The 24,953-nt window shown below is 47.4% G+C and overlaps 9 non-coding genes and 4 pseudogenes across 9 annotated transcripts; all 13 read right to left on the reverse strand.

Annotated features, from left to right (window-relative positions):
• Nucleotides 1-324: 324 nt before the first annotated feature.
• LOC144538662 (U2 spliceosomal RNA) lies at nt 325-515 on the reverse strand. Its single transcript, XR_013504446.1, has one exon. It is a non-coding gene; the product is annotated as a U2 spliceosomal RNA (small nuclear RNA).
• Nucleotides 516-682: 167 nt separating this feature from the next.
• On the reverse strand, nt 683-798 carry LOC144539001 (U5 spliceosomal RNA). The gene has a single exon (XR_013504723.1). It is a non-coding gene; the product is annotated as a U5 spliceosomal RNA (small nuclear RNA).
• A 3,755-nt stretch (nt 799-4,553) lies between these two features.
• Nucleotides 4,554-4,765, reverse strand: LOC144538881 (U2 spliceosomal RNA; annotated as a pseudogene).
• A 167-nt stretch (nt 4,766-4,932) lies between these two features.
• LOC144539002 (U5 spliceosomal RNA) lies at nt 4,933-5,048 on the reverse strand. Its single transcript, XR_013504724.1, has one exon. It is a non-coding gene; the product is annotated as a U5 spliceosomal RNA (small nuclear RNA).
• Nucleotides 5,049-5,631: 583 nt separating this feature from the next.
• Nucleotides 5,632-5,809, reverse strand: LOC144538857 (U2 spliceosomal RNA; annotated as a pseudogene).
• A 5,747-nt stretch (nt 5,810-11,556) lies between these two features.
• Nucleotides 11,557-11,672, reverse strand: LOC144539004 (U5 spliceosomal RNA). The gene has a single exon (XR_013504726.1). It is a non-coding gene; the product is annotated as a U5 spliceosomal RNA (small nuclear RNA).
• A 583-nt stretch (nt 11,673-12,255) lies between these two features.
• On the reverse strand, nt 12,256-12,434 carry LOC144538854 (U2 spliceosomal RNA; annotated as a pseudogene).
• Nucleotides 12,435-18,175: 5,741 nt separating this feature from the next.
• LOC144539005 (U5 spliceosomal RNA) lies at nt 18,176-18,291 on the reverse strand. Its single transcript, XR_013504727.1, has one exon. It is a non-coding gene; the product is annotated as a U5 spliceosomal RNA (small nuclear RNA).
• Nucleotides 18,292-18,874: 583 nt separating this feature from the next.
• On the reverse strand, nt 18,875-19,065 carry LOC144538663 (U2 spliceosomal RNA). Its single transcript, XR_013504447.1, has one exon. It is a non-coding gene; the product is annotated as a U2 spliceosomal RNA (small nuclear RNA).
• Nucleotides 19,066-19,232: 167 nt separating this feature from the next.
• On the reverse strand, nt 19,233-19,348 carry LOC144539006 (U5 spliceosomal RNA). The gene has a single exon (XR_013504728.1). It is a non-coding gene; the product is annotated as a U5 spliceosomal RNA (small nuclear RNA).
• A 583-nt stretch (nt 19,349-19,931) lies between these two features.
• LOC144538664 (U2 spliceosomal RNA) lies at nt 19,932-20,122 on the reverse strand. Its single transcript, XR_013504448.1, has one exon. It is a non-coding gene; the product is annotated as a U2 spliceosomal RNA (small nuclear RNA).
• Nucleotides 20,123-20,289: 167 nt separating this feature from the next.
• On the reverse strand, nt 20,290-20,405 carry LOC144539007 (U5 spliceosomal RNA). The gene has a single exon (XR_013504729.1). It is a non-coding gene; the product is annotated as a U5 spliceosomal RNA (small nuclear RNA).
• Nucleotides 20,406-20,988: 583 nt separating this feature from the next.
• LOC144538855 (U2 spliceosomal RNA) lies at nt 20,989-21,167 on the reverse strand (annotated as a pseudogene).
• Nucleotides 21,168-24,953: the final 3,786 nt, after the last annotated feature.

A 24,953-nucleotide genomic window follows, 5' to 3' on the forward strand; every position in this document is an offset into this window, starting at 1 on the left:
CGCAAAGCTTGAGGGGAACAGGCCGCGCTTGTTTGTACAGCATGTCTACCCGTCGGGGCAATTGAACCCTTGTCCCCTGCGCAACAAGTAGGAAGATTGGCCACTGTACTAAGCAGGAGCACACTCTTTCACACCCTGAATAAGCTACCGGTGAGAATAGATTAGCTAAGGCAAACGGGGAGAAAACGCAGCACAGGCTGCTTTGACCAATTTCGAGGCGCACAAAAGCGCCGTCCACTTTGTTCTTGGTCTTTCGGTCAAATTAGGTATGACTTGCAGACTGGCTTTCCATGTTTTCAAACGTTGCTTTTCCACAGAGTGAGAGAAGGGTGCACCGTTCCCAGCGGCACTGCAATACCGGGTCGATGCGTGGAGCGAACGGAGCAAGCCCCTTTTTCAACTCCTGGTTCTAAAAATCCGTTTAATATGTTGTCCCCTTATAGAGGACGTATCAGATATTAAACTGATAAGAACAGATACTACACTTGATCTTAGCCAAAAGGCCGAGAAGCGATAACCCCTGGCCGTTGGCAGCACAAGGCCGCCCCTCCGGTCCGGTCCGTCCTCGTCGGGGTGTGTCAGTATTTTGCCATAACAACTGCTGGTGCTTAGCACCTCCGCCCACGGAGTCTCTGGTGTACTTGTTGACCTAGTTTTCTATTTCCTTGCACAACGGTACAGGGCTCAGCCAAAGTGCTAAGCCCGCCAAAAATACCTTTAACTCTTTGGTGTTACTCTCCACGGAAGTCTTTAGTAAAAGGCGAAAGACTTATGCGTTATGAAGAGAAACCAGAGTAAGTACAGCCTCCGGCCACAAGAGCAGCCAAAGACCCTAGTCGTCTCGGTCAACAGCTTCACGGTGCTCCCCGTTTGGCTAGCTGCATAGCAAAGTACAGGCCACGCCTTTGCTGGCACTCCACCCCGCCTTCTCAGGAGCTTAATCCAATCCGATGACCCGGAAACTCATGCGTAGCCATTGCGCGCAGGCTCCTAGAGCCACTGCAATGACTGGTCAATCCCCCGTGCTCAAAATCACTGGTCTTGTTGTGTTAAAGTGCGCAAAGCTTGAGGGGAACAGGCCGCGCTTGTTTGTACAGCATGTCTACCCGTCGGGGCAATTGAACCCTTGTCCCCTGCGCAACAAGTAGGAAGATTGGCCACTGTACTAAGCAGGAGCACACTCTTTCACACCCTGAATAAGCTACCGGTGAGAATAGATTAGCTAAGGCAAACGGGGAGAAAACGCAGCACAGGCTGCTTTGACCAATTTCGAGGCGCACAAAAGCGCCGTCCACTTTGTTCTTGGTCTTTCGGTCAAATTAGGTATGACTTGCAGACTGGCTTTCCATGTTTTCAAACGTTGCATAAAAAGATAAAAGTTTACTAAAAAGTTTGCAGTCAAGATTTAAGAGGGTGATAGGTCTCCAGTTTTTCAGTTCAGTCCTGTCATTTTTTTTGTATAGTAGAGTCACTATCCCTGCTCTAAAACTGTCAGGTAGTCTGTCTAGTCCTTCGAAATCCATAAAAACAGAAAGTAGGTCCGGTGCTAAAATGTCCCAAAAAGTCAGATAAAAGTCCAAGGGAAGCCCGTCTTCTCCTGGGGACTTCCCTTTCTTAAAATTTTGTACACATTTATCTAACTCTAAAAGGGTAAAACCTTGGGTTAAAAGCACACTGTCCTTTACTGTTTTGTCAATGAATTTTAAAACCTCTGTCATGGTGTCTGTTTTAATATTTTTTTCTTTGTAAAGATCCCCGTAAAAGCTCTCTATAGTGTCTTTGATTTCTTCTGTTGTGTTTGCTGTGTACCCACTTTCTTTTTTTAGTTGTAAAATACCCCCCCCTTTGTTGACAATTTTCTTAAAAAAATATCTGGTACACTTTTCCCCTTCCTCGATCTCCCTTTCTTTACTTCTTAGAATGACACCCTTACTTTTAATGTCTGCTAAAACCGACATTTCTGTTTTGACTTGTTTAATATCTTCGCTAAAATCCATGCCCTGTTGCTGTAGTTTAAAATAGCGCTGTAGTCGCTTCTGCAGTCCCAGCATGCGTCTGTTTTCCTTATCTTTTTTCTTTTTACCTGCCTTTCTAAAAAAAGTCTGGGTCTTTCCCTTCACCATTTCCCACCAGTGTGCACGTGTGTCGTACAAGTCTTGAAGGGTCTGCCACTCTTTATACTGCTCCCTGAACTGGCTAACTAACTCCCTATCCTCTAACAGGGAGCAGTTGAGCTTCCACAGACCACTTCCTGTTGTCAAACCCGAAAAAGGTGAGAGGGTGCAGGAGAGCATTATGTGATCAGAGAAGAAAACAGGGGTCAATCTAGCATCGGTTGGCGGGCAGTCCCTTGTAAAAATATAGTCTATGCGAGAGGCTCTGTTGCCGTCACCACTGAACCAGGTGAAGCCTTCCTCTCCGGGATGCATGATTTTAAAACAGTCTTGGAGTTTAAAATCCCTGCATAAACCCTGCAATAAACACGATGTTTTATCAATTTTAAAATCCTCCCCTGCCCCCTTCCTATCCTTGCTGGATAAAACACAGTTAAAATCCCCTCCTACCACTAGCGGTGCCCTACCCAGCAAGTGGGACTGCAGGTCTTCTAAAAGGTCATACCTGTCGTTTCTGTCGTTAAAACCATAAATATTTAGTACGTTAAAATCCTTTCCCATGTACGTCAGATGTGCTAAAAGTGCCCGCCCGTCTCTCACCACAGTGCTGCCCTTCACCAGAATAGAGGGGTTTTGAATTAAAATGGCCACTCCATCGTTCCTGTTTTCATTTGATCCGCTCCATATGGATTCTTGTGGCCACTTCTCCTCCCATTCCCTGTAGTGTTTTAAAAACGGTATGGCACACTCCTGGAGTAAAAACACATCTGCATTAAAAGCACTCAGAAAGGATAAAACTGTTGTGGCTCTAACTCCTGACCTCACACTTCTCACATTGAGGGTGGAAATGATGAGGGTCATGTGTATTATGTTTAAAACAACAGGCATGACAGTTTAAAAGAATTGAAATAACAGGGTTAAAAACCTAAAAGAGAAATGCAGCTAACCAAATAATTGTGAATGCAGCTCTTCCTTTCCCTTTATGGGGGAAAGGGGAGGGGTCTGAGCTCCATTCCCTTTCCGGACTCTGGCAGCTGGTCTTGGGGGTAATGCCGCGTTCAGTACTGAGTCCTTGGGGGTTGATTGCAGAGCTACATTTAAAAAGGAGACCTGGTTTGGAGAACTGGAGGGGAAGACTCTGGACTCCTCCACAGACGAGCTGTCTGAGGGGTACACAGCTCTCCCCCGCTTCCCTGAGGCTCCAGGAGTCTCAGGGGACAGTTCTGAAGCAGGCCTCTTGATTTGCTGGGCATCGGGGAGGGGGCCATCATTTCCAGTTCCGCTCTCTGCCTGCATTGCCTCCTCTCCCTCAGCACTCTCCATTTGTGGGGCAATAACAGGCCCCTCCCCCTCTCCCGCCTCACCTGATCCCTCTCCTCCAACCACAGGATTTGGCGGGAGATTTGAATTTTCTAGCCCAGCCTTTTCAATTTGCTCTCCAACTGCCTCCCTTTGTCCACCATCTTGTTCCTCATTCTCGGCCTTCTTGTTAGCCTTTAGCTTGTTGGCAAAGGATTTTGGGCAATCTCTGAAGATATGATTTGACTCTCCACAAAGATTACACTTTCTGCCATTTGGACACTGCTCAAAAGCATGCCCAATTTCTCTACACTTCCCACAAACAATTTTTTGGCACGCTTCTACCAGGTGCCCATGCTCACCACACTTGCGGCAGAGCTTGGGTTGTCCCTGGTAGTGAATGTAGCCTCTGTTGTCTCCCAGAACTATCATTGATGGCAGATGTTTCAGGCCCTGGTAGCCCTGGGGGTCCTGCCATTGTTGAATGGGGACCCTCCAGGCGCAAGTCCAAATGCCATCCTCATCTCTCACTTTGGTAGCCTGGCCCTTAACAGTGCAATATCTTCCCAGCCACAAACAAATGTCATCTGCATTCACTGTCTCATTGAACATTCTGACAATAACCACTTTTGAGGCATTGTCAGTCAGTTTCTCTACATTGAAAGCAGAAAACTGGGTTTTTACCTTTTCAAAGCGTGTCCAAAATTCTCTATGCACAATCGCGGATCCGAAACTTACATCGAATCCTTTGTTGAAGGGAAGGGTCAAAATACAATTCAAGTCCTTTGCCGTGAAACCTAATGCCTTTTGTATGAGCTTCCTGGAGAAGTCCATTCTGGACATCTCCAGGAGCCTGCCATCTTTTTCTTTAAACTTAAAACGCACGCTGTGGTGCCTCCGCATGCCGGCATGGCCAGCCGACATGGTGGGGACACCACACGTTAAGAACAATTAAGAAAACTAAACCACCACGTACAAAAACCAAAGAACTAAAAACAGGGCTAAAAAGGAGAATAAAACAGTGAAATCACTCCTAAAAGGTGAAATACAAAACACTTACCTTTTCTCGGGTGGTTTGGTCTTGGTGAAGGTCTCACAGAGGGCAGGCAAGCAAAGACTCTGAGCCGATGAATTCCTGTTGGTGAAAGAAATACAACCACAAAAAATTGTAATATTTTTCACTTTAGGAATAAATATATTATCCTCCCAAGTGTGGGTAACAATCAATGCCACAAACAGGCAAGAATTTTTACCACCAGCAGGAGGCGATCGCAGTCTTAGCCAAAAGGCCGAGAAGCGACTGATAAGAACAGATACTACACTTGATCTTAGCCAAAAGGCCGAGAAGCGATAACCCCTGGCCGTTGGCAGCACAAGGCCGCCCCTCCGGTCCGGTCCGTCCTCGTCGGGGTGTCACAGTATTTTGCCATAACAACTGCTGGTGCTTAGCACCTCCGCCCACGGAGTCTCTGGTGTACTTGTTGACCTAGTTTTCTATTTCCTTGCACAACGGTACAGGGCTCAGCCAAAGTGCTAAGCCCGCCAAAAATACCTTTAACTCTTTGGTGTTACTCTCCACGGAAGTCTTTAGTAAAAGGCGAAAGACTTATGCGTTATGAAGAGAAACCAGAGTAAGTACAGCCTCCGGCCACAAGAGCAGCCAAAGACCCTAGTCGTCTCGGTCAACAGCTTCACGGTGCTCCCCGTTTGGCTAGCTGCATAGCAAAGTACAGGCCACGCCTTTGCTGGCACTCCACCCCGCCTTCTCAGGAGCTTAATCCAATCCGATGACCCGGAAACTCATGCGTAGCCATTGCGCGCAGGCTCCTAGAGCCACTGCAATGACTGGTCAATCCCCCGTGCTCAAAATCACTGGTCTTGTTGTGTTAAAGTGCGCAAAGCTTGAGGGGAACAGGCCGCGCTTGTTTGTACAGCATGTCTACCCGTCGGGGCAATTGAACCCTTGTCCCCTGCGCAACAAGTAGGAAGATTGGCCACTGTACTAAGCAGGAGCACACTCTTTCACACCCTGAATAAGCTACCGGTGAGAATAGATTAGCTAAGGCAAACGGGGAGAAAACGCAGCACAGGCTGCTTTGACCAATTTCGAGGCGCACAAAAGCGCCGTCCACTTTGTTCTTGGTCTTTCGGTCAAATTAGGTATGACTTGCAGACTGGCTTTCCATGTTTTCAAACGTTGCTTTTCCACAGAGTGAGAGAAGGGTGCACCGTTCCCAGCGGCACTGCAATACCGGGTCGATGCGTGGAGCGAACGGAGCAAGCCCCTTTTTCAACTCCTGGTTCTAAAAATCCGTTTAATATGTTGTCCCCTTATAGAGGACGTATCAGATATTAAACTGATAAGAACAGATTTTTTTTCTTTCGAAAAAATTTATTGACACTTTTTCCAAAAAGTCGTACACTGTTTACAATCATAAAATCCTTCACAAACACACATCTTTTCAAAATACAACAAACAAATAAATATGAATACTCTGTAAAACCACGTTCCTTTGTTTAAAACAATAAAAGCAATTGTTTTAAAGTGGATTACAGATAAGATAACATTGTATTAAAAGTTGTGGAAAATAAATAAATAAATGAATAAATAAATAATTGTCTCTGTGTATATCAGTGTACATTCGTTGTGCAGGGGCGGGATGAGTCCCTAACAAGGATCAACTCATCCCGCTCTCCCGAACAGCTTTGGGTCTCTCGGAACCTGTTCCTGGTGCTCAGAGGGGACCCTCTCCCTTCTGCTCCTTCCCACCTGCCACACCCGGAGAGCCAGGCCGCCGCTGCCTTGACCCTTTATTTGTGTGGCTCCGGCTCCCACGTCCGAATGGGCACAGAGGCGATTCTTCTTTGTGGCTGCGTCCTAGGCCTGCCGCCTGCAGCGACGGCTGCTTGCACCGCCGCTGTGGCCATCTGGATCGCAGCCACGGGGGGGATCTGCATGTGCTTCCTTACCAGCAGGTTTCTGGAGGTCCATATGGCGTCTTTGATGGCGGCCAGGGTGAGCCACTGTTTGGCAAAGTCTGCTGGTAATGTTTGTTCCTGGCCCACCCCGTACAGCACTAGCTGTGCTGTCAGGACCTCCCCTGCTGGTAAGTACGGGAATTTTAGGGAGCCGGCCATTGCCCACTGGTCTACAGCAGCGCTGCACTCCCAGAGCAGATGCCTCACCGACTCAGGTGCGCCACACCCCGGTCGGGGGCAAGTTGAGAGCGTTGACATGCCCCGGGAGTGCATTACGGACCTGACTGGGAGGATCTCATGAGCCACCATCCACGACAGGTCCCGGAGTCTGTTCGGGAGGGCGGGATGGTTTACGTTGCGCCAAACTGTTGAGGACTCACCTATTGTGAGCCCGCGCACTGGATACATTGATTCCCGCTCCTGCACAACAGAGAGAAGAGAGCGATGGTGGGTTAAAATAGACAGCTCCTCTTGCTCTAGTTTAAAATGCTTTAAGAATTTCCGGATAAAAGCGTAGGCCGGTGGCAGATTAAAAGACACAGGTACTCTAAGATCAATGGGTAAAACTTTTAGGTGTCTGAGGTAGGACCCCATCCAGAATCGTGCCATTGCTGTCGTTTTGTCATCTCTGGATGGGGCTGTGGCGTAGGTGATGTGCAGGGTGCTGTATCGGCTTCCTAAAAACTGGTGTAGGTCCGGGACTCCCTTTCCTCCTTTCTCTTTCGGCTTTTTCATCACCTCTCTCCTCAGCCTCTCCCACTTGGACCCCCACAGGAAATAAAAGATGGCGCGTTCCAGATCTAAAAGCACTCTTCGTGGTGGGATAAAAACAGAACTGATTAATAAAAGCAAAGGTAAAATCACTGCTTTAATGATTAAAACCTTTCCTTCCATTGTCAGTCTTCTAAGTCCCCAGTACCCTAGTCTCTGTCTAACTTTCCCTACCACGTCTGGCCAGTTTCCTTTTCCTCCCCCCTCCCTGTCAAATTTAACCCCCAGTATTTTTTGGTCAGTCTGGGTCACAGTCAAGGGGAGTCCTGTCGTCTCGGTCGCTGTCCACGGTCCGTAAGTTTGGGCTTGAGTCTTATCTCGGTTAAGCTTTGACCCAGAGGCCTGTCCGAACCAGTCAGTCAAGTCCAGTGTCCTGTTGACAGATAAAAGGTCAGTACATAAAATGTTAAAATCGTCCATATATATTGCACATTTGGTGGTCAATCCCCCGCTCCCCGGGATTGCCACCCCATTGATTCTTTGGTCCCTTCTCAAGATCTGTGCCAACGGCTCTATACAGGTCACGTAGAGGAGGGCTGATAACGGACAACCCTGACGGACACCGCAGTGTATGTTAACTGCTTTTGTTAGATGCCCATTAACAACAAATCTGCTGGTAATGTCCCGGTACAGCAATCCCACCCAAGCTATAAACCTTTCTGGAAACCCCATTTTTTGCAGTACCTGGAAAAGGTACTGGTGCGAGATCCGATCAAAGGCTTTCTCAAAATCTAAATTTAGGACTACTAGCCGGATGTTTCTGTCTCTCGCATAACAGATGGTGTCTCGGATCAGTACGAGGCTGTCGGTGATCTTCCTCCCCGGGATGGCACAGGCTTGATCCGGGTGAATCACCTCCTCTAAAACCAGGGACATACGAGCAGATAAAAGTTTACTAAAAAGTTTGCAGTCAAGATTTAAGAGGGTGATAGGTCTCCAGTTTTTCAGTTCAGTCCTGTCATTTTTTTTGTATAGTAGAGTCACTATCCCTGCTCTAAAACTGTCAGGTAGTCTGTCTAGTCCTTCGAAATCCATAAAAACAGAAAGTAGGTCCGGTGCTAAAATGTCCCAAAAAGTCAGATAAAAGTCCAAGGGAAGCCCGTCTTCTCCTGGGGACTTCCCTTTCTTAAAATTTTGTACACATTTATCTAACTCTAAAAGGGTAAAACCTTGGGTTAAAAGCACACTGTCCTTTACTGTTTTGTCAATGAATTTTAAAACCTCTGTCATGGTGTCTGTTTTAATATTTTTTTCTTTGTAAAGATCCCCGTAAAAGCTCTCTATAGTGTCTTTGATTTCTTCTGTTGTGTTTGCTGTGTACCCACTTTCTTTTTTTAGTTGTAAAATACCCCCCCCTTTGTTGACAATTTTCTTAAAAAAATATCTGGTACACTTTTCCCCTTCCTCGATCTCCCTTTCTTTACTTCTTAGAATGACACCCTTACTTTTAATGTCTGCTAAAACCGACATTTCTGTTTTGACTTGTTTAATATCTTCGCTAAAATCCATGCCCTGTTGCTGTAGTTTAAAATAGCGCTGTAGTCGCTTCTGCAGTCCCAGCATGCGTCTGTTTTCCTTATCTTTTTTCTTTTTACCTGCCTTTCTAAAAAAAGTCTGGGTCTTTCCCTTCACCATTTCCCACCAGTGTGCACGTGTGTCGTACAAGTCTTGAAGGGTCTGCCACTCTTTATACTGCTCCCTGAACTGGCTAACTAACTCCCTATCCTCTAACAGGGAGCAGTTGAGCTTCCACAGACCACTTCCTGTTGTCAAACCCGAAAAAGGTGAGAGGGTGCAGGAGAGCATTATGTGATCAGAGAAGAAAACAGGGGTCAATCTAGCATCGGTTGGCGGGCAGTCCCTTGTAAAAATATAGTCTATGCGAGAGGCTCTGTTGCCGTCACCACTGAACCAGGTGAAGCCTTCCTCTCCGGGATGCATGATTTTAAAACAGTCTTGGAGTTTAAAATCCCTGCATAAACCCTGCAATAAACACGATGTTTTATCAATTTTAAAATCCTCCCCTGCCCCCTTCCTATCCTTGCTGGATAAAACACAGTTAAAATCCCCTCCTACCACTAGCGGTGCCCTACCCAGCAAGTGGGACTGCAGGTCTTCTAAAAGGTCATACCTGTCGTTTCTGTCGTTAAAACCATAAATATTTAGTACGTTAAAATCCTTTCCCATGTACGTCAGATGTGCTAAAAGTGCCCGCCCGTCTCTCACCACAGTGCTGCCCTTCACCAGAATAGAGGGGTTTTTAATTAAAATGGCCACTCCATCGTTCCTGTTTTCATTTGATCCGCTCCATATGGATTCTTGTGGCCACTTCTCCTCCCATTCCCTGTAGTGTTTTAAAAACGGTATGGCACACTCCTGGAGTAAAAACACATCTGCATTAAAAGCACTCAGAAAGGATAAAACTGTTGTGGCTCTAACTCCTGACCTCACACTTCTCACATTGAGGGTGGAAATGATGAGGGTCATGTGTATTATGTTTAAAACAACAGGCATGACAGTTTAAAAGAATTGAAATAACAGGGTTAAAAACCTAAAAGAGAAATGCAGCTAACCAAATAATTGTGAATGCAGCTCTTCCTTTCCCTTTATGGGGGAAAGGGGAGGGGTCTGAGCTCCATTCCCTTTCCGGACTCTGGCAGCTGGTCTTGGGGGTAATGCCGCGTTCAGTACTGAGTCCTTGGGGGTTGATTGCAGAGCTACATTTAAAAAGGAGACCTGGTTTGGAGAACTGGAGGGGAAGACTCTGGACTCCTCCACAGACGAGCTGTCTGAGGGGTACACAGCTCTCCCCCGCTTCCCTGAGGCTCCAGGAGTCTCAGGGGACAGTTCTGAAGCAGGCCTCTTGATTTGCTGGGCATCGGGGAGGGGGCCATCATTTCCAGTTCCGCTCTCTGCCTGCATTGCCTCCTCTCCCTCAGCACTCTCCATTTGTGGGGCAATAACAGGCCCCTCCCCCTCTCCCGCCTCACCTGATCCCTCTCCTCCAACCACAGGATTTGGCGGGAGATTTGAATTTTCTAGCCCAGCCTTTTCAATTTGCTCTCCAACTGCCTCCCTTTGTCCACCATCTTGTTCCTCATTCTCGGCCTTCTTGTTAGCCTTTAGCTTGTTGGCAAAGGATTTTGGGCAATCTCTGAAGATATGATTTGACTCTCCACAAAGATTACACTTTCTGCCATTTGGACACTGCTCAAAAGCATGCCCAATTTCTCTACACTTCCCACAAACAATTTTTTGGCACGCTTCTACCAGGTGCCCATGCTCACCACACTTGCGGCAGAGCTTGGGTTGTCCCTGGTAGTGAATGTAGCCTCTGTTGTCTCCCAGAACTATCATTGATGGCAGATGTTTCAGGCCCTGGTAGCCCTGGGGGTCCTGCCATTGTTGAATGGGGACCCTCCAGGCGCAAGTCCAAATGCCATCCTCATCTCTCACTTTGGTAGCCTGGCCCTTAACAGTGCAATATCTTCCCAGCCACAAACAAATGTCATCTGCATTCACTGTCTCATTGAACATTCTGACAATAACCACTTTTGAGGCATTGTCAGTCAGTTTCTCTACATTGAAAGCAGAAAACTGGGTTTTTACCTTTTCAAAGCGTGTCCAAAATTCTCTATGCACAATCGCGGATCCGAAACTTACATCGAATCCTTTGTTGAAGGGAAGGGTCAAAATACAATTCAAGTCCTTTGCCGTGAAACCTAATGCCTTTTGTATGAGCTTCCTGGAGAAGTCCATTCTGGACATCTCCAGGAGCCTGCCATCTTTTTCTTTAAACTTAAAACGCACGCTGTGGTGCCTCCGCATGCCGGCATGGCCAGCCGACATGGTGGGGACACCACACGTTAAGAACAATTAAGAAAACTAAACCACCACGTACAAAAACCAAAGAACTAAAAACAGGGCTAAAAAGGAGAATAAAACAGTGAAATCACTCCTAAAAGATGAAATACAAAACACTTACCTTTTCTCGGGTGGTTTGGTCTTGGTGAAGGTCTCACAGAGGGCAGGCAAGCAAAGACTCTGAGCCGATGAATTCCTGTTGGTGAAAGAAATACAACCACAAAAAATTGTAATATTTTTCACTTTAGGAATAAATATATTATCCTCCCAAGTGTGGGTAACAATCAATGCCACAAACAGGCAAGAATTTTTACCACCAGCAGGAGGCGATCGCAGTCTTAGCCAAAAGGCCGAGAAGCGATAACCCCTGGCCGTTGGCAGCACAAGGCCGCCCCTCCGGTCCGGTCCGTCCTCGTCGGGGTGTCACAGTATTTTGCCATAACAACTGCTGGTGCTTAGCACCTCCGCCCACGGAGTCTCTGGTGTACTTGTTGACCTAGTTTTCTATTTCCTTGCACAACGGTACAGGGCTCAGCCAAAGTGCTAAGCCCGCCAAAAATACCTTTAACTCTTTGGTGTTACTCTCCACGGAAGTCTTTAGTAAAAGGCGAAAGACTTATGCGTTATGAAGAGAAACCAGAGTAAGTACAGCCTCCGGCCACAAGAGCAGCCAAAGACCCTAGTCGTCTCGGTCAACAGCTTCACGGTGCTCCCCGTTTGGCTAGCTGCATAGCAAAGTACAGGCCACGCCTTTGCTGGCACTCCACCCCGCCTTCTCAGGAGCTTAATCCAATCCGATGACCCGGAAACTCATGCGTAGCCATTGCGCGCAGGCTCCTAGAGCCACTGCAATGACTGGTCAATCCCCCGTGCTCAAAATCACTGGTCTTGTTGTGTTAAAGTGCGCAAAGCTTGAGGGGAACAGGCCGCGCTTGTTTGTACAGCATGTCTACCCGTCGGGGCAATTGAACCCTTGTCCCCTGCGCAACAAGTAGGAAGATTGGCCACTGTACTAAGCAGGAGCACACTCTTTCACACCCTGAATAAGCTACCGGTGAGAATAGATTAGCTAAGGCAAACGGGGAGAAAACGCAGCACAGGCTGCTTTGACCAATTTCGAGGCGCACAAAAGCACCGTCCACTTTGTTCTTGGTCTTTCGGTCAAATTAGGTATGACTTGCAGACTGGCTTTCCATGTTTTCAAACGTTGCTTTTCCACAGAGTGAGAGAAGGGTGCACCGTTCCCAGCGGCACTGCAATACCGGGTCGATGCGTGGAGCGAACGGAGCAAGCCCCTTTTTCAACTCCTGGTTCTAAAAATCCGTTTAATATGTTGTCCCCTTATAGAGGACGTATCAGATATTAAACTGATAAGAACAGATTTTTTTTTCTTTCGAAAAAATTTATTGACACTTTTTTCAAAAAGTCGTACACTGTTTACAATCATAAAATCCTTCACAAACACACATCTTTTCAAAATACAACAAACAAATAAATACTCTGTAAAACCACGTTCCTTTGTTTAAAACAATAAAAGCAATTGTTTTAAAGTGGATTACAGATAAGATAACATTGTATTAAAAGTTGTGGAAAATAAATAAATAAATGAATAAATAAATAATTGTCTCTGTGTATATCAGTGTACATTCGTTGTGCAGGGGCGGGATGAGTCCCTAACAAGGATCAACTCATCCCGCTCTCCCCAACAGCTTTGCGTCTCTCGGAACCTGTTCCTGGTGCTCAGAGGGGACCCTCTCCCTTCTGCTCCTTCCCACCTGCCACACCCGGAGAGCCAGGCCGCCGCTGCCTTGACCCTTTATTTGTGTGGCTCCGGCTCCCACGTCCGAATGGGCACAGGGGCGATTCTTCTTTGTGGCTGCGTCCTAGGCCTGCCGCCTGCAGCGACGGCTGCTTGCACCGCCGCTGTGGCCATCTGGATCGCAGCCACGGGGGGGATCTGCATGTGCTTCCTTACCAGCAGGTTTCTGGAGGTCCATATGGCGTCTTTGATGGCGGCCAGGGTGAGCCACTGTTTGGCAAAGTCTGCTGGTAATGTTTGTTCCTGGCCCACCCCGTACAGCACTAGCTGTGCTGTCAGGACCTCCCCTGCTGGTAAGTACGGGAATTTTAGGGAGCCGGCCATTGCCCACTGGTCTACAGCAGCGCTGCACTCCCAGAGCAGATGCCTCACCGACTCAGGTGCGCCACACCCCGGTCGGGGGCAAGTTGAGAGCGTTGACATGCCCCGGGAGTGCATTACGGACCTGACTGGGAGGATCTCATGAGCCACCATCCACGACAGGTCCCGGAGTCTGTTCGGGAGGGCGGGATGGTTTACGTTGCGCCAAACTGTTGAGGACTCACCTATTGTGAGCCCACGCACTGGATACATTGATTCCCGCTCCTGCACAACAGAGAGAAGAGAGCGATGGTGGGTTAAAATAGACAGCTCCTCTTGCTCTAGTTTAAAATGCTTTAAGAATTTCCGGATAAAAGCGTAGGCCGGTGGCAGATTAAAAGACACAGGTACTCTAAGATCAATGGGTAAAACTTTTAGGTGTCTGAGGTAGAACCCCATCCAGAATCGTGCCATTGCTGTCGTTTTGTCATCTCTGGATGGGGCTGTGGCGTAGGTGATGTGCAGGGTGCTGTATCGGCTTCCTAAAAACTGGTGTAGGTCCGGGACTCCCTTTCCTCCTTTCTCTTTCGGCTTTTTCATCACCTCTCTCCTCAGCCTCTCCCACTTGGACCCCCACAGGAAATAAAAGATGGCGCGTTCCAGATCTAAAAGCACTCTTCGTGGTGGGATAAAAACAGAACTGATTAATAAAAGCAAAGGTAAAATCACTGCTTTAATGATTAAAACCTTTCCTTCCATTGTCAGTCTTCTAAGTCCCCAGTACCCTAGTCTCTGTCTAACTTTCCCTACCACGTCTGGCCAGTTTCCTTTTCCTCCCCCCTCCCTGTCAAATTTAACCCCCAGTATTTTTTGGTCAGTCTGGGTCACAGTCAAGGGGAGTCCTGTCGTCTCGGTCGCTGTCCACGGTCCGTAAGTTTGGGCTTGAGTCTTATCTCGGTTAAGCTTTGACCCAGAGGCCTGTCCGAACCAGTCAGTCAAGTCCAGTGTCCTGTTGACAGATAAAAGGTCAGTACATAAAATGTTAAAATCGTCCATATATATTGCACATTTGGTGGTCAATCCCCCGCTCCCCGGGATTGCCACCCCATTGATTCTTTGGTCCCTTCTCAAGATCTGTGCCAACGGCTCTATACAGGTCACGTAGAGGAGGGCTGATAACGGACAACCCTGACGGACACCGCAGTGTATGTTAACTGCTTTTGTTAGATGCCCATTAACAACAAATCTGCTGGTAATGTCCCGGTACAGCAATCCCACCCAAGCTATAAACCTTTCTGGAAACCCCATTTTTTGCAGTACCTGGAAAAGGTACTGGTGCGAGATCCGATCAAAGGCTTTCTCAAAATCTAAATTTAGGACTACTAGCCGGATGTTTCTGTCTCTCGCATAACAGATGGTGTCTCGGATCAGTACGAGGCTGTCGGTGATCTTCCTCCCCGGGATGGCACAGGCTTGATCCGGGTGAATCACCTCCTCTAAAACCAGGGACATACGAGCAGATAAAAGTTTACTAAAAAGTTTGCAGTCAAGATTTAAGAGGGTGATAGGTCTCCAGTTTTTCAGTTCAGTCCTGTCATTTTTTTTGTATAGTAGAGTCACTATCCCTGCTCTAAAACTGTCAGGTAGTCTGTCTAGTCCTTCGAAATCCATAAAAACAGAAAGTAGGTCCGGTGCTAAAATGTCCCAAAAAGTCAGATAAAAGTCCAAGGGAAGCCCGTCTTCTCCTGGGGACTTCCCTTTCTTAAAATTTTGTACACATTTATCTAACTCTAAAAGGGTAAAACCTTGGGTTAAAAGCACACTGTCCTTTACTGTTTTGTCAATGAATTTTAAAACCTCTGTCATGGTGTCTGTTTTAATATTTTTTTCTTTGTAAAGATCCCCGTAAAAGCTCTCTATAGTGTCTTTGATTTCTTCTGTTGTGTTTGCTGTGTACCCACTTTCTTTTTTTAGTTGTAAAATACCCCCCCCTTTGTTGACAATTTTCTTAAAAAAATATCTGGTACACTTTTCCCCTTCCTCGATCTCCCTTTCTTTACTTCTTAGAATGACACCCTTACTTTTAATGTCTGCTAAAACCGACATTTCTGTTTTGACTTGTTTAATATCTTCGCTAAAATCCATGCCCTGTTGCTGTAGTTTAAAATAGCGCTGTAGTCGCTTCTGCAGTCCCAGCATGCGTCTGTTTTCCTTATCTTTTTTCTTTTTACCTGCCTTTCTAAAAAAAGTCTGGGTCCTTCCCTTCACCATTTCCCACCAGTGTGCACGTGTGTCGTACAAGTCTTGAAGGGTCTGCCACTCTTTATACTGCTCCCTGAACTGGCTAACTAACTCCCTATCCTCTAACAGGGAGCAGTTGAGCTTCCACAGACCACTTCCTGTTGTCAAACCCGAAAAAGGTGAGAGGGTGCAGGAGAGCATTATGTGATCAGAGAAGAAAACAGGGGTCAATCTAGCATCGGTTGGCGGGCAGTCCCTTGTAAAAATATAGTCTATGCGAGAGGCTCTGTTGCCGTCACCACTGAACCAGGTGAAGCCTTCCTCTCCGGGATGCATGATTTTAAAACAGTCTTGGAGTTTAAAATCCCTGCATAAACCCTGCAATAAACACGATGTTTTATCAATTTTAAAATCCTCCCCTGCCCCCTTCCTATCCTTGCTGGATAAAACACAGTTAAAATCCCCTCCTACCACTAGCGGTGCCCTACCCAGCAAGTGGGACTGCAGGTCTTCTAAAAGGTCATACCTGTCGTTTCTGTCGTTAAAACCATAAATATTTAGTACGTTAAAATCCTTTCCCATGTACGTCAGATGTGCTAAAAGTGCCCGCCCGTCTCTCACCACAGTGCTGCCCTTCACCAGAATAGAGGGGTTTTGAATTAAAATGGCCACTCCATCGTTCCTGTTTTCATTTGATCCGCTCCATATGGATTCTTGTGGCCACTTCTCCTCCCATTCCCTGTAGTGTTTTAAAAACGGTATGGCACACTCCTGGAGTAAAAACACATCTGCATTAAAAGCACTCAGAAAGGATAAAACTGTTGTGGCTCTAACTCCTGACCTCACACTTCTCACATTGAGGGTGGAAATGATGAGGGTCATGTGTATTATGTTTAAAACAACAGGCATGACAGTTTAAAAGAATTGAAATAACAGGGTTAAAAACCTAAAAGAGAAATGCAGCTAACCAAATAATTGTGAATGCAGCTCTTCCTTTCCCTTTATGGGGGAAAGGGGAGGGGTCTGAGCTCCATTCCCTTTCCGGACTCTGGCAGCTGGTCTTGGGGGTAATGCCGCGTTCAGTACTGAGTCCTTGGGGGTTGATTGCAGAGCTACATTTAAAAAGGAGACCTGGTTTGGAGAACTGGAGGGGAAGACTCTGGACTCCTCCACAGACGAGCTGTCTGAGGGGTACACAGCTCTCCCCCGCTTCCCTGAGGCTCCAGGAGTCTCAGGGGACAGTTCTGAAGCAGGCCTCTTGATTTGCTGGGCATCGGGGAGGGGGCCATCATTTCCAGTTCCGCTCTCTGCCTGCATTGCCTCCTCTCCCTCAGCACTCTCCATTTGTGGGGCAATAACAGGCCCCTCCCCCTCTCCCGCCTCACCTGATCCCTCTCCTCCAACCACAGGATTTGGCGGGAGATTTGAATTTTCTAGCCCAGCCTTTTCAATTTGCTCTCCAACTGCCTCCCTTTGTCCACCATCTTGTTCCTCATTCTCGGCCTTCTTGTTAGCCTTTAGCTTGTTGGCAAAGGATTTTGGGCAATCTCTGAAGATATGATTTGACTCTCCACAAAGATTACACTTTCTGCCATTTGGACACTGCTCAAAAGCATGCCCAATTTCTCTACACTTCCCACAAACAATTTTTTGGCACGCTTCTACCAGGTGCCCATGCTCACCACACTTGCGGCAGAGCTTGGGTTGTCCCTGGTAGTGAATGTAGCCTCTGTTGTCTCCCAGAACTATCATTGATGGCAGATGTTTCAGGCCCTGGTAGCCCTGGGGGTCCTGCCATTGTTGAATGGGGACCCTCCAGGCGCAAGTCCAAATGCCATCCTCATCTCTCACTTTGGTAGCCTGGCCCTTAACAGTGCAATATCTTCCCAGCCACAAACAAATGTCATCTGCATTCACTGTCTCATTGAACATTCTGACAATAACCACTTTTGAGGCATTGTCAGTCAGTTTCTCTACATTGAAAGCAGAAAACTGGGTTTTTACCTTTTCAAAGCGTGTCCAAAATTCTCTATGCACAATCGCGGATCCGAAACTTACATCGAATCCTTTGTTGAAGGGAAGGGTCAAAATACAATTCAAGTCCTTTGCCGTGAAACCTAATGCCTTTTGTATGAGCTTCCTGGAGAAGTCCATTCTGGACATCTCCAGGAGCCTGCCATCTTTTTCTTTAAACTTAAAACGCACGCTGTGGTGCCTCCGCATGCCGGCATGGCCAGCCGACATGGTGGGGACACCACACGTTAAGAACAATTAAGAAAACTAAACCACCACGTACAAAAACCAAAGAACTAAAAACAGGGCTAAAAAGGAGAATAAAACAGTGAAATCACTCCTAAAAGATGAAATACAAAACACTTACCTTTTCTCGGGTGGTTTGGTCTTGGTGAAGGTCTCACAGAGGGCAGGCAAGCAAAGACTCTGAGCCGATGAATTCCTGTTGGTGAAAGAAATACAACCACAAAAAATTGTAATATTTTTCACTTTAGGAATAAATATATTATCCTCCCAAGTGTGGGTAACAATCAATGCCACAAACAGGCAAGAATTTTTACCACCAGCAGGAGGCGATCGCAGTCTTAGCCAAAAGGCCGAGAAGCGATAACCCCTGGCCGTTGGCAGCACAAGGCCGCCCCTCCGGTCCGGTCCGTCCTCGTCGGGGTGTCACAGTATTTTGCCATAACAACTGCTGGTGCTTAGCACCTCCGCCCACGGAGTCTCTGGTGTACTTGTTGACCTAGTTTTCTATTTCCTTGCACAACGGTACAGGGCTCAGCCAAAGTGCTAAGCCCGCCAAAAATACCTTTAACTCTTTGGTGTTACTCTCCACGGAAGTCTTTAGTAAAAGGCGAAAGACTTATGCGTTATGAAGAGAAACCAGAGTAAGTACAGCCTCCGGCCACAAGAGCAGCCAAAGACCCTAGTCGTCTCGGTCAACAGCTTCACGGTGCTCCCCGTTTGGCTAGCTGCATAGCAAAGTACAGGCCACGCCTTTGCTGGCACTCCACCCCGCCTTCTCAGGAGCTTAATCCAATCCGATGACCCGGAAACTCATGCGTAGCCATTGCGCGCAGGCTCCTAGAGCCACTGCAATGACTGGTCAATCCCCCGTGCTCAAAATCACTGGTCTTGTTGTGTTAAAGTGCGCAAAGCTTGAGGGGAACAGGCCGCGCTTGTTTGTACAGCATGTCTACCCGTCGGGGCAATTGAACCCTTGTCCCCTGCGCAACAAGTAGGAAGATTGGCCACTGTACTAAGCAGGAGCACACTCTTTCACACCCTGAATAAGCTACCGGTGAGAATAGATTAGCTAAGGCAAACGGGGAGAAAACGCAGCACAGGCTGCTTTGACCAATTTCGAGGCGCACAAAAGCGCCGTCCACTTTGTTCTTGGTCTTTCGGTCAAATTAGGTATGACTTGCAGACTGGCTTTCCATGTTTTCAAACGTTGCTTTTCCACAGAGTGAGAGAAGGGTGCACCGTTCCCAGCGGCACTGCAATACCGGGTCGATGCGTGGAGCGAACGGAGCAAGCCCCTTTTTCAACTCCTGGTTCTAAAAATCCGTTTAATATGTTGTCCCCTTATAGAGGACGTATCAGATATTAAACTGATAAGAACAGATACTACACTTGATCTTAGCCAAAAGGCCGAGAAGCGATAACCCCTGGCCGTTGGCAGCACAAGGCCGCCCCTCCGGTCCGGTCCGTCCTCGTCGGGGTGTCACAGTATTTTGCCATAACAACTGCTGGTGCTTAGCACCTCCGCCCACGGAGTCTCTGGTGTACTTGTTGACCTAGTTTTCTATTTCCTTGCACAACGGTACAGGGCTCAGCCAAAGTGCTAAGCCCGCCAAAAATACCTTTAACTCTTTGGTGTTACTCTCCACGGAAGTCTTTAGTAAAAGGCGAAAGACTTATGCGTTATGAAGAGAAACCAGAGTAAGTACAGCCTCCGGCCACAAGAGCAGCCAAAGACCCTAGTCGTCTCGGTCAACAGCTTCACGGTGCTCCCCGTTTGGCTAGCTGCATAGCAAAGTACAGGCCACACCTTTGCTGGCACTCCACCCCGCCTTCTCAGGAGCTTAATCCAATCCGATGACCCGGAAACTCATGCGTAGCCATTGCGCGCAGGCTCCTAGAGCCACTGCAATGACTGGTCAATCCCCCGTGCTCAAAATCACTGGTCTTGTTGCGTTAAAGTGCGCAAAGCTTGAGGGGAACAGGCCGCGCTTGTTTGTACAGCATGTCTACCCGTCGGGGCAATTGAACCCTTGTCCCCTGCGCAACAAGTAGGAAGATTGGCCACTGTACTAAGCAGGAGCACACTCTTTCACACCCTGAATAAGCTACCGGTGAGAATAGATTAGCTAAGGCAAACGGGGAGAAAACGCAGCACAGGCTGCTTTGACCAATTTCGAGGCGCACAAAAGCACCGTCCACTTTGTTCTTGGTCTTTCGGTCAAATTAGGTATGACTTGCAGACTGGCTTTCCATGTTTTCAAACGTTGCTTTTCCACAGAGTGAGAGAAGGGTGCACCGTTCCCAGCGGCACTGCAATACCGGGTCGATGCGTGGAGCGAACGGAGCAAGCCCCTTTTTCAACTCCTGGTTCTAAAAATCCGTTTAATATGTTGTCCCCTTATAGAGGACGTATCAGATATTAAACTGATAAGAACAGATACTACACTTGATCTTAGCCAAAAGGCCGAGAAGCGATAACCCCTGGCCGTTGGCAGCACAAGGCCGCCCCTCCGGTCCGGTCCGTCCTCGTCGGGGTGTCACAGTATTTTGCCATAACAACTGCTGGTGCTTAGCACCTCCGCCCACGGAGTCTCTGGTGTACTTGTTGACCTAGTTTTCTATTTCCTTGCACAACGGTACAGGGCTCAGCCAAAGTGCTAAGCCCGCCAAAAATACCTTTAACTCTTTGGTGTTACTCTCCACGGAAGTCTTTAGTAAAAGGCGAAAGACTTATGCGTTATGAAGAGAAACCAGAGTAAGTACAGCCTCCGGCCACAAGAGCAGCCAAAGACCCTAGTCGTCTCGGTCAACAGCTTCACGGTGCTCCCCGTTTGGCTAGCTGCATAGCAAAGTACAGGCCACACCTTTGCTGGCACTCCACCCCGCCTTCTCAGGAGCTTAATCCAATCCGATGACCCGGAAACTCATGCGTAGCCATTGCGCGCAGGCTCCTAGAGCCACTGCAATGACTGGTCAATCCCCCGTGCTCAAAATCACTGGTCTTGTTGCGTTAAAGTGCGCAAAGCTTGAGGGGAACAGGCCGCGCTTGTTTGTACAGCATGTCTACCCGTCGGGGCAATTGAACCCTTGTCCCCTGCGCAACAAGTAGGAAGATTGGCCACTGTACTAAGCAGGAGCACACTCTTTCACACCCTGAATAAGCTACCGGTGAGAATAGATTAGCTAAGGCAAACGGGGAGAAAACGCAGCACAGGCTGCTTTGACCAATTTCGAGGCGCACAAAAGCACCGTCCACTTTGTTCTTGGTCTTTCGGTCAAATTAGGTATGACTTGCAGACTGGCTTTCCATGTTTTCAAACGTTGCTTTTCCACAGAGTGAGAGAAGGGTGCACCGTTCCCAGCGGCACTGCAATACCGGGTCGATGCGTGGAGCGAACGGAGCAAGCCCCTTTTTCAACTCCTGGTTCTAAAAATCCGTTTAATATGTTGTCCCCTTATAGAGGACGTATCAGATATTAAACTGATAAGAACAGATTTTTTTTTCTTTCGAAAAAATTTATTGACACTTTTTTCAAAAAGTCGTACACTGTTTACAATCATAAAATCCTTCACAAACACACATCTTTTCAAAATACAACAAACAAATAAATACTCTGTAAAACCACGTTCCTTTGTTTAAAACAATAAAAGCAATTGTTTTAAAGTGGATTACAGATAAGATAACATTGTATTAAAAGTTGTGGAAAATAAATAAATAAATGAATAAATAAATAATTGTCTCTGTGTATATCAGTGTACATTCGTTGTGCAGGGGCGGGATGAGTCCCTAACAAGGATCAACTCATCCCGCTCTCCCCAACAGCTTTGCGTCTCTCGGAACCTGTTCCTGGTGCTCAGAGGGGACCCTCTCCCTTCTGCTCCTTCCCACCTGCCACACCCGGAGAGCCAGGCCGCCGCTGCCTTGACCCTTTATTTGTGTGGCTCCGGCTCCCACGTCCGAATGGGCACAGGGGCGATTCTTCTTTGTGGCTGCGTCCTAGGCCTGCCGCCTGCAGCGACGGCTGCTTGCACCGCCGCTGTGGCCATCTGGATCGCAGCCACGGGGGGGATCTGCATGTGCTTCCTTACCAGCAGGTTTCTGGAGGTCCATATGGCGTCTTTGATGGCGGCCAGGGTGAGCCACTGTTTGGCAAAGTCTGCTGGTAATGTTTGTTCCTGGCCCACCCCGTACAGCACTAGCTGTGCTGTCAGGACCTCCCCTGCTGGTAAGTACGGGAATTTTAGGGAGCCGGCCATTGCCCACTGGTCTACAGCAGCGCTGCACTCCCAGAGCAGATGCCTCACCGACTCAGGTGCGCCACACCCCGGTCGGGGGCAAGTTGAGAGCGTTGACATGCCCCGGGAGTGCATTACGGACCTGACTGGGAGGATCTCATGAGCCACCATCCACGACAGGTCCCGGAGTCTGTTCGGGAGGGCGGGATGGTTTACGTTGCGCCAAACTGTTGAGGACTCACCTATTGTGAGCCCACGCACTGGATACATTGATTCCCGCTCCTGCACAACAGAGAGAAGAGAGCGATGGTGGGTTAAAATAGACAGCTCCTCTTGCTCTAGTTTAAAATGCTTTAAGAATTTCCGGATAAAAGCGTAGGCCGGTGGCAGATTAAAAGACACAGGTACTCTAAGATCAATGGGTAAAACTTTTAGGTGTCTGAGGTAGGACCCCATCCAGAATCGTGCCATTGCTGTCGTTTTGTCATCTCTGGATGGGGCTGTGGCGTAGGTGATGTGCAGGGTGCTGTATCGGCTTCCTAAAAACTGGTGTAGGTCCGGGACTCCCTTTCCTCCTTTCTCTTTCGGCTTTTTCATCACCTCTCTCCTCAGCCTCTCCCACTTGGACCCCCACAGGAAATAAAAGATGGCGCGTTCCAGATCTAAAAGCACTCTTCGTGGTGGGATAAAAACAGAACTGATTAATAAAAGCAAAGGTAAAATCACTGCTTTAATGATTAAAACCTTTCCTTCCATTGTCAGTCTTCTAAGTCCCCAGTACCCTAGTCTCTGTCTAACTTTCCCTACCACGTCTGGCCAGTTTCCTTTTCCTCCCCCCTCCCTGTCAAATTTAACCCCCAGTATTTTTTGGTCAGTCTGGGTCACAGTCAAGGGGAGTCCTGTCGTCTCGGTCGCTGTCCACGGTCCGTAAGTTTGGGCTTGAGTCTTATCTCGGTTAAGCTTTGACCCAGAGGCCTGTCCGAACCAGTCAGTCAAGTCCAGTGTCCTGTTGACAGATAAAAGGTCAGTACATAAAATGTTAAAATCGTCCATATATATTGCACATTTGGTGGTCAATCCCCCGCTCCCCGGGATTGCCACCCCATTGATTCTTTGGTCCCTTCTCAAGATCTGTGCCAACGGCTCTATACAGGTCACGTAGAGGAGGGCTGATAACGGACAACCCTGACGGACACCGCAGTGTATGTTAACTGCTTTTGTTAGATGCCCATTAACAACAAATCTGCTGGTAATGTCCCGGTACAGCAATCCCACCCAAGCTATAAACCTTTCTGGAAACCCCATTTTTTGCAGTACCTGGAAAAGGTACTGGTGCGAGATCCGATCAAAGGCTTTCTCAAAATCTAAATTTAGGACTACTAGCCGGATGTTTCTGTCTCTCGCATAACAGATGGTGTCTCGGATCAGTACGAGGCTGTCGGTGATCTTCCTCCCCGGGATGGCACAGGCTTGATCCGGGTGAATCACCTCCTCTAAAACCAGGGACATACGAGCAGATAAAAGTTTACTAAAAAGTTTGCAGTCAAGATTTAAGAGGGTGATAGGTCTCCAGTTTTTCAGTTCAGTCCTGTCATTTTTTTTGTATAGTAGAGTCACTATCCCTGCTCTAAAACTGTCAGGTAGTCTGTCTAGTCCTTCGAAATCCATAAAAACAGAAAGTAGGTCCGGTGCTAAAATGTCCCAAAAAGTCAGATAAAAGTCCAAGGGAAGCCCGTCTTCTCCTGGGGACTTCCCTTTCTTAAAATTTTGTACACATTTATCTAACTCTAAAAGGGTAAAACCTTGGGTTAAAAGCACACTGTCCTTTACTGTTTTGTCAATGAATTTTAAAACCTCTGTCATGGTGTCTGTTTTAATATTTTTTTCTTTGTAAAGATCCCCGTAAAAGCTCTCTATAGTGTCTTTGATTTCTTCTGTTGTGTTTGCTGTGTACCCACTTTCTTTTTTTAGTTGTAAAATACCCCCCCCTTTGTTGACAATTTTCTTAAAAAAATATCTGGTACACTTTTCCCCTTCCTCGATCTCCCTTTCTTTACTTCTTAGAATGACACCCTTACTTTTAATGTCTGCTAAAACCGACATTTCTGTTTTGACTTGTTTAATATCTTCGCTAAAATCCATGCCCTGTTGCTGTAGTTTAAAATAGCGCTGTAGTCGCTTCTGCAGTCCCAGCATGCGTCTGTTTTCCTTATCTTTTTTCTTTTTACCTGCCTTTCTAAAAAAAGTCTGGGTCTTTCCCTTCACCATTTCCCACCAGTGTGCACGTGTGTCGTACAAGTCTTGAAGGGTCTGCCACTCTTTATACTGCTCCCTGAACTGGCTAACTAACTCCCTATCCTCTAACAGGGAGCAGTTGAGCTTCCACAGACCACTTCCTGTTGTCAAACCCGAAAAAGGTGAGAGGGTGCAGGAGAGCATTATGTGATCAGAGAAGAAAACAGGGGTCAATCTAGCATCGGTTGGCGGGCAGTCCCTTGTAAAAATATAGTCTATGCGAGAGGCTCTGTTGCCGTCACCACTGAACCAGGTGAAGCCTTCCTCTCCGGGATGCATGATTTTAAAACAGTCTTGGAGTTTAAAATCCCTGCATAAACCCTGCAATAAACACGATGTTTTATCAATTTTAAAATCCTCCCCTGCCCCCTTCCTATCCTTGCTGGATAAAACACAGTTAAAATCCCCTCCTACCACTATCGGTGCCCTACCCAGCAAGTGGGACTGCAGGTCTTCTAAAAGGTCATACCTGTCGTTTCTGTCGTTAAAACCATAAATATTTAGTACGTTAAAATCCTTTCCCATGTACGTCAGATGTGCTAAAAGTGCCCGCCCGTCTCTCACCACAGTGCTGCCCTTCACCAGAATAGAGGGGTTTTGAATTAAAATGGCCACTCCATCGTTCCTGTTTTCATTTGATCCGCTCCATATGGATTCTTGTGGCCACTTCTCCTCCCATTCCCTGTAGTGTTTTAAAAACGGTATGGCACACTCCTGGAGTAAAAACACATCTGCATTAAAAGCACTCAGAAAGGATAAAACTGTTGTGGCTCTAA

Source organism: Centroberyx gerrardi, chromosome 4 (genome assembly GCF_048128805.1).
Source record: "Centroberyx gerrardi isolate f3 chromosome 4, fCenGer3.hap1.cur.20231027, whole genome shotgun sequence".
In the NCBI taxonomy this organism is placed as follows: Eukaryota; Metazoa; Chordata; class Actinopteri; order Beryciformes; family Berycidae; genus Centroberyx; species Centroberyx gerrardi.